Below are 12,481 nucleotides of genomic sequence, written 5' to 3' on the forward strand. Positions count from 1 at the left end.
AGATTTCCATTTACTCTACCATCCTTACACTCACCTATCCATAAGTTCTTTCAGATTTCCATTTACTCTGCTATCCTTTCACCCACTGATCAATCCATACTCCCAGATTTTCATTTAACCTGCCATGCTTTCAATCACCCACCCACCATCCATTAATCCATCCATCCATACTCAGATTTCCATTTACTCTGCCATTTTTTTACACACACCTACCAATCCATCCTACAAACCATCTGTCCATTCCCTCAGATTTCCATTTACTTTGCCATCCTTTCATCCACCCATCCATCCATCATTTGCTCAGATTTCCATTTACTCTGCCATCCTTTTATTCACCCATCTACCCATTCTCTCACCCTCCAATTCCCTGGCGCACTCATTCACCCATCTCTTTCCTCATTCAGTCATCAATCTTTTCACCCATCCATCCTTCCACCAATCAATCCATCCTTTCACCCACCCACCCATCCTTCTATCCACCCATCCATTCACTCTTTTACCCACCCATCTATCCTTCTACCCCCACAACCTTTTGCCGACCCATCCATTCTTTAACCCAACCATCCTTTCACCCTTCAGCCATCATTTCAGCCATTCATCCTTTCACCCACTCATTAATACGTTCTTTTATACATTCGTCAATCCATCCTTTCATCTAAACATTCCTTCACCCACGCATCGATGTTCTTTCACTCAGGCATAAAATTCGCCCATCCTTCTTTGCCTTTTCAATCAGCCCACCTTTCGATTCTTCCTTGTAGAGCTAATTATGAGCTATTATCTGCCGAGTTGCAGATCAAAGGGGCACAGAAAGAACCCCTGTGCTTGGTAGGGCTTGGGGTTCACAACACCCAGTACTATGTGATTCAGTTTTATTCGGCTATGCTGTTGCCTTCCCATTCCGAGGTGGGCAGGCTGGGATGGGGGATACTACCACCGCTCTGAGCTGCGGTTTTTCTATGCAAACATTTTACCAGGTTTTACCTGCCGAAATTTACGAGGAGATCTATTGCAGTGCCTATGCCATCGTTTTGTAAAAATTGTAGCAAGTAAAAAAAAATCCACTTTATGTCTATGTGTTGAGTTTGTAAGTTTGCTTAAACGGTGTTGATATATAGAAAAGCATTCTGATTCTTATGATGAATCAAGGGTTTGTATAGCGAGCTACTCACCTGTGAGGGTCTCAAGGTGCTGCTGGGGGGTTGGAGCAACTTAGGATCAGTCAAAGAGCCAGGTCTTGAGGTCCTTCCTGAAGGTGTGCAGGGTCGGGAGTGTCTGATGTTCACAGGGAGCTTGTTAAAGGTCTTGGCTGCGATGTAGGAGAAAGCTCTTCCGCCGGTTCGCTTCTGCGGATGTGGGGGACCTCTGCCAGGGCGAGGTCGGCGGAGCAGAGGTTCATCTTGGGTACGTGGATGGATACTCTCTCGTTGAGGTATTTGGGTCCAAAGTTGTTGAGGGATTTGTAAGCGTGTGTCAGTTGTGGAGGGATTTGTAAGCGTGGGTGATAATGTTTATAATGATTAAGATTAGAATTACTGTGTCTCTTCAAACTTACATTGTTCTTTTCGGCCATAAAAAACAGTGCTGCTTTACAAGTCGGTAACACATAACACAATACACACAAATAATGAAATCACCTATCAGGCATAATTTTAAGCGCAGAGCCGCAGGATAGTGCTGTCATGGTCCACTACGGTATAATTCTAGAGTTTGTAAGAAATTCTTTTTTCCCCTCTAACCTTCCACTCTGACATTGATGATACCCTTAGCTATATCCTCTAATGGGAAGTCCCTGCCACAACATTTGACGTTTCCGAATTTGGAAGAATTTTACAAACTGCTGCAAACTAGGGGGCCGATTTACAAGAAAGTGACGCATCTGTGAAGATGCATCACTTTCCCTGTTACTTTGAGAAACACTTTCACCACTACGGATGCGCCGTATTTACAATACGGCACACCATGGTGCAAGGATTGTATTGTATTGTATTGTATTGTATATTGGATTTATATAGCGCTTATCACCCAGGGGTCTCTAAGCGCATGCCTTGGGAACCCGTCCTGGCTTTTCCCTGTGAGATAGCCCCTACAGGGCATCCCCAAGGTGAAAGCCAGGCATCCCGCCGCAGGGGGCCGATGTGGAGATGCTTCAGATGCTTTAGAAATTCTAATGCATCTGTTGACGCAAAAGCCATGCATTGCTGGAGTCGTGTGGCAAGCATGACGCAACTCCAGCAATGCAGCGGGATGCCTATCCTCATTGTGCTGCGTCACTCCTTAAGCCTGCTTCAAGCAGGTGTAAGAATTTGACGCAGTGGCGTCCTAGAAGTGGCCCAGTTTCACTGCGTCACTTCTATGAGGCTTTTTTGAGTTGGAACGCCCACCCTGCATACATTATACTTGACGCAGGTATAATGTGACACAGGTCTTTACAATGTGACACATCTCCCTAGGTGTTTTCACTGTACTCTAAGTGTCTTTTAGCGTAGCACTAGCTCCGGGCCTGGATATTCAGAGCCAGTTACCACCAGTACCAGTCAGCAAAAAGTTGGGGGCACAGGATGACTTTGCAACAAGGCCACTTTCTACACCTCTGTGGGTTCCCTTGCTTCTTTCTGCACCTTTATTTGTCTTTCTGGACTTCTGTTGCCTCTTTCTGCATTTCTCTTGCTTATTTCTGCACATCTCTTCCACTTTCTGCACATGTCCTACCTCTGTAGGCATAGTTAGAAATTATCATTTAAAAAATGTTTGAAATTCACTGAAAAAACCATAGGTTTCAGGGATGTTATAGTTAGAAATTAGAATTTAAAAAACCTTAGGTTTCAAGGACTTTATCATTAGAAATACCATTTTATTTTAGGTTTTAGGGATGTTATAGTTAGTTGGACATTTCACTCATACAACACCAGAGAAATTTGGCCGTTATAGTTAATTCAGCTAACTATCACTCGTGCCCCCGCAATGCACTGCTGTTGATGTCACATATTACATCATTCATGACATGGTCACTGACAACCCTGATGCCATCTCAAATTACATGTCAAATGACATCACTGATGACATCACTGATAACATCATCCACATGAAAATCTGATGGATCTCCTCACACCCTAATATACCCTTTGATACACCCACTCTAAAATACAGACAACCATTTTCGAAACCATAGGCACACCAATACCAGTTACTATATATCCACACACTGATTCCTAGGTCTACACACTTATCCAATCATTTACCCATACAATCACTCATACATGCAATCACTCATCAATACAACACTATCATATGTACTCATACATCTATACAGACACTCACACACCAACACTCATCCAGAGTTACTCACACGCCTTGTCAGTCATGCAACAAATCAATCACACTTCCATTTACTCACCTATACAGTTATACACTCACCACCTCACCTATTCATACAGATACTAACACATACTTACTCTCTTATACAATCACTAATACAAGTACACACTCATCCATACAGCCACTCTCACAATCACTCACTCTCACGTATAGTCATTTATATACTTCAACTCTCACATACACTGCCTTTTACATATGTAGTTACTTTGACATGTACCACTGAGACATCCATTCACTCACCAACACACTCATACATACACTCATCCACCCATACAGCAGTTTCCACATGCACTCTTGAACCCATACAGCCAGTGAATCAACCACTCAAATATCTATGCACATAGTCACATGCCTTCCACCCATCCACACAGATACTTAGGCACCCACACAGATACTTAGATAACCGATCAATAACCTATATACATAGTCATGTAGCTACTCACCAACCAATGCAACCACTTACACACCAACTGACAGACTGATACCTACATTTACACCGTTTAGTCACTAACCCAAGCATTCATTAAGACATGTTTAATCACTCACTTATACTGTCAGTCATGCACCTACTAAATCATCTATTTAGGCACTTATATACCCACTCATTCTTCCTTCAATACACCTTGGCATATATATTTAAAACATACTTAAACTTTACAGAATCACACATTCACAGGATGATGTCATCAGTGATGTCATTTGAGATGTCATCAGTGATGTCACTGACCATGCCATGAATGATGCAATATGTGACATCATCAGCAGTGCATTGTGGGGGTGCCAGTCATGGTTAGCCGAACTAACTATAACGGTTGAATTTTTTCTGGTTTTGTACGAGTGAAATGTCCAACTAACTATAACGTCCCTAAAACCTGTGTTTTTTTCACTGAATTTCAAACATTTTTTAAATGCTAATTTCTAACTATAACGTCCTTGAAACCTATGGCTTGTTCAGTGAATATATATATATATAGTTTTAGTGAGATACAACATCAAATATCACAGGTGTTGACCTGCAAGACCGAATACGCTATCTATGTTTTGCAGTGTACATGTCCTCTAAAATACGTTGGGAGCACGAAACTTCCTGTGCACCAACGTATACTTCAACATTTGAGGGCCATTACAAATGGGGATAACACCTACCCTGTAGCCAGGCACTTTCGTGATCATCACCAGAGCAATAACAGATCGCTCAAATATTACGTGATTGACACGATTAATGATAGCAGACGTGGTGGTGACAGAGAGGCCAAACTAAGGAAACTTGAGACCAGGAATATCCTCTTACTTGACACTAAGGCACCTGCAGGTTTGAACATTACAGAAGATATGTACACATGTCTACCATGAGCTGATTGGTTTTCATGTACTGCCGAAGTGTAACTATTTTTACTTGATAATATACCCGGCTGGGATATATCATGATAAAAAATAAGAATTAATCAAATATTGACATAGGCCTCAGGCGTATAATTTCTGCTGCTAACTGATTTGATATTTTAAATATACCACAGGGGCATACAACATCTGATTCAACTTAGAGGGCCCTTACACCCTAATAGTTGATTTTCAGAACATGAATTATAAATTCAGTATTATTTTTTGTTTCTATTCACTATAACACTACACGTGTAGAAAGTCTAAGGTTTTCCAATTGAAACTGAAGAAACTCAAGGCAATTATTTGACCAAACCAAAATGAAGCTGATTTCATTATGTACATAGAGTTATCATTGCGATGGGACCAATTTAAAACTATAAAGAACAATCAAATATATGTTGGTCGAAGGGAAGAAACTTCATAAAACCATGTTTACATGTATGCGCTTTTTTGCATAATTAACAGAATAGGAATAATGTATCCTATAAAATTGTAATTTGCACATATGCGTAATTTGCACATCTAATCAGGGACTAGCACTTTGGCATGAGCACTTTAGAACTATACATTATGAAGTAGTTTTCCCATTAACCAGTTGCATATTTATATGTATATTTATATTTAAAGTTATATTTATATATATATTTGAGTTTGTATTTGACAACAACATCGCATCATTTTAACTGACAATTGTATATGCAATGCATATTTTAATGTGCCATAATAACATGTATTTAACCATGATTTATAATTCAGCTTTTAACAAAATATTTAATTTCAACTTCAATTTGAAATGAATAGCTGTAATACACTACAAAAAATGTAAGTGATATGGTCATTGCGATTGAAACGGCAATATGTACCTTGGGGAAACCTTAGTATCAGTATTTTCACTATGTCTATAGTTAGCCCTCACATTTGACCTAATTTACATCAAACACCGGCACTTTAAAAGAACGTTTCAGTAATGTGAACACTGTCATGTGAACAAGGCTCCTCGGAGCCGAAACGTCATGCGGCTAACTTGCACTAAATAAAGAAAACAGCACCTTAATCTGGTCCGTGTCTGCGTGATCTGTGGCGTGGAGTATGCCTGGTACACGGAAAGAAACGCTGATCTTTGGATATATATGTATCAAAACAAATCTTTTTCAGGCATAGAGTGACGCATAAATTATGCAAAAAAGAAGAAGGAGAGAACTCTGGGTAGTTCTCCAGTTTAGGTGGAAAGCAGCTCCTATTAGAGCACTCTCAACACCAGCGACACTCTAGATCTGCTCACCTCAAATATCAGTTTTTCTATCAAAGTCTATAAGCATAGGATTAGCACAGTGCTAACAATGCCGAGATAGAAATGGACAAAGTCTTTTGCCATTTCTACAGGAAAGTCTTTAAGCATAGGACTAGCACAGTGCTGTCCTTGCCGAGCTGTAAAATGACAAAAGCTATTTATCACTCCAGGCACAGTATTACAGCTTTGAATTGGTAAAATACCAACTCAAGCCAACCTGAAATGAGTAAAAGCAACCCCTGACACAGTGTTTCGCTCTAATTAGAGCTCTTCAGAGAGGTAATGCTTTGTCCAGACACAAGGGAGCACCCAGTAAAAACTGGAGAACTGCCCAGAGTTCTCTTCTTCTTTTTTGTGTATGTGTATATATATATATATATATATATATATATATATATATATATATATATCTATTGTACAACGCAAAACCCCCAGATCACGGGTTTAGAAATGAGAGCACTCCAAGCCAATATGGCGTAGGTTCGCCAAGTCTTTTATTAACCAAAGACCTCCTCAGCAATCAGTATACAAACGCGTTTCGGCGTTGCCGCCTTCGTCAGTGTAAACTGACACTGTTTTCAAATTACATTTAAATCAGAAGCCGTGATCATCATCAGTCACGTGTTCTACATTCATAAACATAAACATAGAAAACGGTACTTGAAATAATTAATTCATTACTTTCGCGGCGGCCATCTTTTAACGGATAATCTACTATTTTTCTTATGTACATTTATAAGTAGAATGAGAGAACCAATTCATTATTCAACATAATTAGAACATGAAATCACATTTCATCCAATTTTTGTCCTCTATACTTATATACACATACATAGATGGCATTTATGCCGCAAGTACCTATGTGTGTGATTTTCATACCCAACTCTTGGTGAAAATCACATCAGTTCACAGAATTTTAGGTCACCAAAGGAAATGTCACAGTTGAATTATTTACAATCTAGCCCTGAATGGGCAGTTGAATTATTTACAATCTAGCCCTGAATGGGCATAAAGATCTGCTTATGAGCATATAAGCAATTATTGTTAAATTTGTCACTGTGCTTCACCAAAGTATACCAAGTTAATTAAATAATACAAATTGCATTTGTGGTGACGGGTCACGCTACTCTGTGTATTGAGGAAGCTATATACATGTCTATTATCCAGATTTTTAAGAAAGAAGGTAAGGAAACGCGAGAGGGATTATTTAGATGTGAGTCCACATCTCTTCTTCATTATTCATCCCTCCCGGGGTCTTGGTCTGTAACTGGATAATGAATCTTGATTCTAGTCTCAGTTTCTTTATCCAGTTTCCCCCTCTTTCTGTTCTGACTAGTTGGTCCAAGATGAAATAAGTCAATAGATTGCTATTGCTGTCATGTACCTGCTCGAAATGGCGGGCTACTGGGTAGTTTGGATCCTTTGACGAGATAGCCCTCATTTGTTCTAGGACCCTGAGTTTTGTGGGTTTCACTGTACTCCCTATGTACCTCTTCCCACAGGGACATGTCAGACAATAGACTGTGTAGTCAGAATTACAGTTCACCAATTTGGTTATTCTGCCTTTCTTCTTCCTTCCTGGAATATAGTATTCCTTGACCTTCTGAGAATGTTTACAGGCCTTGCACTTCATACAAGGAAAGAAGCCTGAAACAGTTATTTTTCTCTTTTTTCTTTTTTCATAGGGGCTATTTACAAGATGGTCTTTGAAAGACTTCCCCTTTCTGTAAGTAATCAGAGGATAATCAGACAATGACTTTCCGATTACAGAATCAGATTTAAGAATCTTCCAGTTCTTACGCATTATGTTGAAGACTTCTGGAGATTTTTCCGAAAAGTCAGTGATTAGTCTAATCTTGGTATCTGAGGGCCTGAGTTTATCAGTTAACAGGTCTTTTCTTTCTACCAGATTACTTCTCACTTCTGCTTGTTTGAGAATTCCTCTTCCATAGCCTCTTTGAGAGAATCTTGTTTTGGACTGTTCCCTGGCTCTCTCAAACTCCTGTGAGGTTGAGCAATTGCGTTTGATTCGCAAAAACTCTCCCAAGGGGATATTATTGATGACGCTGCGGGGATGGTAACTACGTGAGTGCAGTATAGTATTACCCGCCGTAGGTTTTCTATAGACAGCGGTTTGTATTTTATTGTTTTCCACAAAGACCCGAAGGTCCAAGTAGAATACCTCACTTTGACTTATATTGCTTGTGAAGCTGAGATTCAAGTTATTTTTGTTCAACTCCGAGATATATTCCTCAGCCTCATTCTGTGGACCCCGCCACACCAAAAACAAGTCATCGATGTAGCGGGTCCACAGGACAATGTTGTCCATCCACCGCTCGTTCTCCCCCGCCCAGGCCACGTGCTTCTCCCACCAGCCCACGAAGAGGTTCGCGTAGCTGGGGGCGAAGCACGTGCCCATCGCGGTCCCCTGCAGTTGTAAATACAATTTGCCTGCAAATAAGAAAATGTTATTTCTTAGACAGAAGTCTGTGAGTTCCAATAGCATCATGTTATGGCTTCGATATTTGATGGGTCTTAGTTCTAGGAAGTTCTTCATTGCCATGAGACCATCTTTGTGTTTGATGGATGTGTATAAGCTGGCAATGTCTAATGTTATTAAGATCATATCCTCCTCCCATACCACATCCTGTATAATTCTCAAAAAGTCCTTCGTATCTTTGAGATACGAACTGAGGTCCTTCACAAAAGGGGCAATGAAGCTATCGATAAAAAAAAAATATATATATATATATATATTATATATATGAGTGTGTGTGTGTGTGAAAGCTCAATAATCCTCTCCAAATCCTCGAAAAAGAAAAAGCAGCACTCTCGGGAAATTTTAGCAATGTGTGATTTATTACCAAGACAGACGCTTTTTGGGAATGCTCCATTCCTCGGTATCTAAAGTTAACGCGCTGCGCGGCGCCATTTTAAAACCAGGCATGGATGGTCAAAACAAATGAGGGGTATTAAACATCTTGCATAATGGCTGGCGCCATATTGTAAATACAATATTAACATCAAACTGGGCATCATAAACAACCATATGTCATATTCACTGTGTGGTCATATCATACCCCAATACATTCTTAAAATATTGACGATTTCGTCTTGTTTTATACTATCTTGCCGTGGATTGGCTATAGCAACCCAGATGGGTTGCAACTTCCCTCAAAATGGATTTTTAACAGTATCAAAGTAATCCATGTGTCAGTAACATTGACCATCCCAAAAATCTTTCAGACTTCGTAAAATATATATGGTCTCTAGGCATGACATATGTCCAATCCAGTCTTGAAATCAACATTACATCATAATGAACCCCCATCTTTCCCAGAAATAAAAAACATACATAGTTAAGAAAGTCAAAGTTAATATCCAAAATACACTCAATCATATGTCAAAACGATTTACACAGTGTCAATGCCCAATTCACATTGTCTGTCAATGGCTCTTCTAAAAACCCAGATGTACTGCCAACTCCTCCCCACTGTTCAAGGCCCTGGGGACCTTAGTTTGCAAGTCCACTATATATCTGGACTCTAGTCTTCGAAGTCTCTGTACTCTATCTCCTCCTCTTGGATTTTCCGGTACATGATCTAAACAAAAGCACAGAAGGGGAAACACCTGGATCTGCAATTAAGGAGAAGAATGCCGCAGCAAAAGAGATAAAAGAGGAAGAAAAAAGCGGATCCTAGAGAAGGAAATTGTTAAACTTCTATCTAGAAGAACTGGGGTGTGAATGGAATGAGTCAAAATCAGTGACCACTGGGGCATGATCAAAGATGACGATAGGTCCAATTGAAGAGGAAATAAGGTTCTGAGTCAATGATTTAGAAAACAAAATCTAATCTAATTGGGTCAGGGAACAATGTGGAGGGGAGAAAAAGAAAATGTGGTTGTCTCTGGGTTACAGAGTCTCAGGCATCTACAAGGTGTGTTTGAGCAATTGTAGTTTGGAATTGTTTGTGGGTACTGTGAGGAATAAAGCAGATTTGGGATTGGTGATCAATAAAAGGGTCGATAACCTGGTTACAGTCTCCACGTAGAATACAAAATCCATCATTATGTTGAATACAATTTAAGGGCCTCTACAATCACTCTCATGATACTGGCTCAGAAGGGGGATGGGATGGAAAACGGAGCTTGGTGGTGGAATTCTCCCTCACAGAGATAACCAGGGCGATCCAAGGTCTCACTGGCAATAAAGCCCCAGGCCCTGATGTTTCTCCGCCAGATTTGTATCTGAGCAATGTGGACTTATGGGCCCCAATTCTGACAAGGGTTTTAAATGCAGCTAGTTTAACTGGGCTTCCTCGTTCCTGGTCAACAGCAATAATTGTCCCTATATTCTAGAAGGGAAGCAGAGATAACCCTCAATGCTATAGACCGATATCATTGATTGATGTCTCTGTATAGAAGTGTGGCCCAATGGTTAGAGAGGCAGACCGTGATGCAGGAGTCTGGCCGGGACCAGGGTTCAATTCCCACCTCGCCGGGTCTCGGGCTCAATTTCCTCAGACCTGCTAATTCTCACCTCGGTGCCTATTCTGATCATGAGCCCCACTCTGCACCTCTGGGCAATAGCTTGCTTAATCTCTACAATGGCCCTAACAACGCTGAGGATGCCGAACTTCACCTTGGGGGTGCCCAGGAGTGGGCTCCTTACAGGGAAAGGCCAGGAAGGGTTCCTCGGTTGTATTCGTACAAGCGCCGAGCTGCCTATGGGTAGTTGTGCGCTATATAAGTACGTAATTATTTATCCTTTATCATTGATCGATGTCTCTGCTAAAATCCTGGGTCGAGCGGTATTGGATAGACTCATGGAATGGACAGAAGAGAACCATATTATAGCGGACACCCAATATGGCTTTAGATCAGGAAAATCAACCAGTGACCAGTGTCTTAACCTCTATCTGCTGATCGCAAAATATACAATAGCCAGCAGTGAAACTATTTATTTGGGGTGTATGGACCTGGCTGCAGCGTTTGATAATGTAAATAGGAGCAAGTTGTGGGCGATGATGAGTCTCTTAGGAATTGACCCTGGACTGATTAATATCCTTAAATAATTACATTGGAACACCACAGCCAGGGTCCGCTACAGCATGGAGGGGGGGAGTACTGAACCCTTTCCATGCACTAGCGGAGTGAGGCAAGGTTGTATCCTTGCTCCATTTTTGTTCTCTCTCTACATTAATAATCTCGAGAGAACCCTGATCGCCTTGAATACAGATTGCCTCAAAGCAGGATCGCGTCACATCCCGGTACTTTTGTACGCGGATGACGCGGTCCTGCTGACCCGCACTCTGAGGAGCCTACAGTGTCTAATCGATGGATTTGTGAAATTCATGGATAGCTTAGATTTGTCTGTGAATCTGAGAACATCCTTTGTGATGCTGGCAGGTAAAAAACCCTGCAGAAACCCAGCATACAAAATAGGGACGCACACCCTAGAAACGGTGAAGACCTTTTCCTACTTGGGACTTTTATTTGATGGGGCACTAAAATTTAAAACCCTGATTGAGGAACGCTGCTCCAAACTGACCTCCTCAAATGGCGCCATACTAAACTTTGCTTGTAGACTTGGGCGCTGGTCGCCAGAACAGGTGATGAACCTATATGGCTCTATAAGAACCGCAAAAGCGCTGTATGGAGCTGAGGTATAGGGTTTTAGGGATGTAAAACAATTGCAGCTGGAGGAAGATAAGTTTCTTCGTAGGCTCTTAAAAATCCCGCGGAGCACCCCAGCCTCAATTGCGCACACTAAACTGAGGAGCTTTTCCATAACTGACCAGAATCTGGTCAAACCCTGTGGCAGATTTAAGCAGAGTAATCTTAACAGATTGCCTACAAAGGGAAAATGGGTTGCAGATCCCGTGGCTAAATTATGTCAAGGCCACATTAGAGGATCTTAACCAGCAGGATCTCTTCATCAACCCAAATGCAACACCTGCCTCGTGTAAAACAGAAGTGAAAAAACTGTTGCCTGAAAAGTTAACATCCCGCAGAGCAGGTCTGGAATTGTCTAAGAGATCAGTAATTGCACATCGCCTTGTGAGTAATAATGTGGGTATGGAACCTTATCTATTTTTAATGTATAATTCGCAGGATCGGTTTTTAATGTGTTGTTTTAGGCTCAATCTGTTGCCGAACATATTGTCTTATCCATCTGGTTTTACATTAACAATTGAGCAGAAGGGTGCCTGCGGCTGCGACAATAGGTCTCCGCAGGACACCCTCCATTTTGTACTTTTGTGTCCTTTTAATAAGATGCCCGGCGTACATTTTTGGTGGCTAACCTGAAAGAGGCAAAGTTCTGGCATGCCAAAACTGCTTTACTTTTGTTACAAAGAGCAAATGATACGCGAACACTATGCTCTATGATGGATTTTTTAAAAGTGTCAGTAAGGTTAAGAATTACCA

General features: G+C 41.0%; 1 protein-coding gene across 1 annotated transcript in view; it reads left to right on the forward strand.

Annotated features, from left to right (window-relative positions):
- Window positions 1–12,481, forward strand: part of AMPD1 (adenosine monophosphate deaminase 1) — a 488,628-nt gene that overhangs the window by 220,837 nt on the left and 255,310 nt on the right. The window lies entirely within an intron of this gene.

This window comes from Lissotriton vulgaris, chromosome 5, assembly GCF_964263255.1.
Source record: "Lissotriton vulgaris chromosome 5, aLisVul1.2, whole genome shotgun sequence".
Classification (NCBI taxonomy): domain Eukaryota; kingdom Metazoa; phylum Chordata; class Amphibia; order Caudata; family Salamandridae; genus Lissotriton; species Lissotriton vulgaris.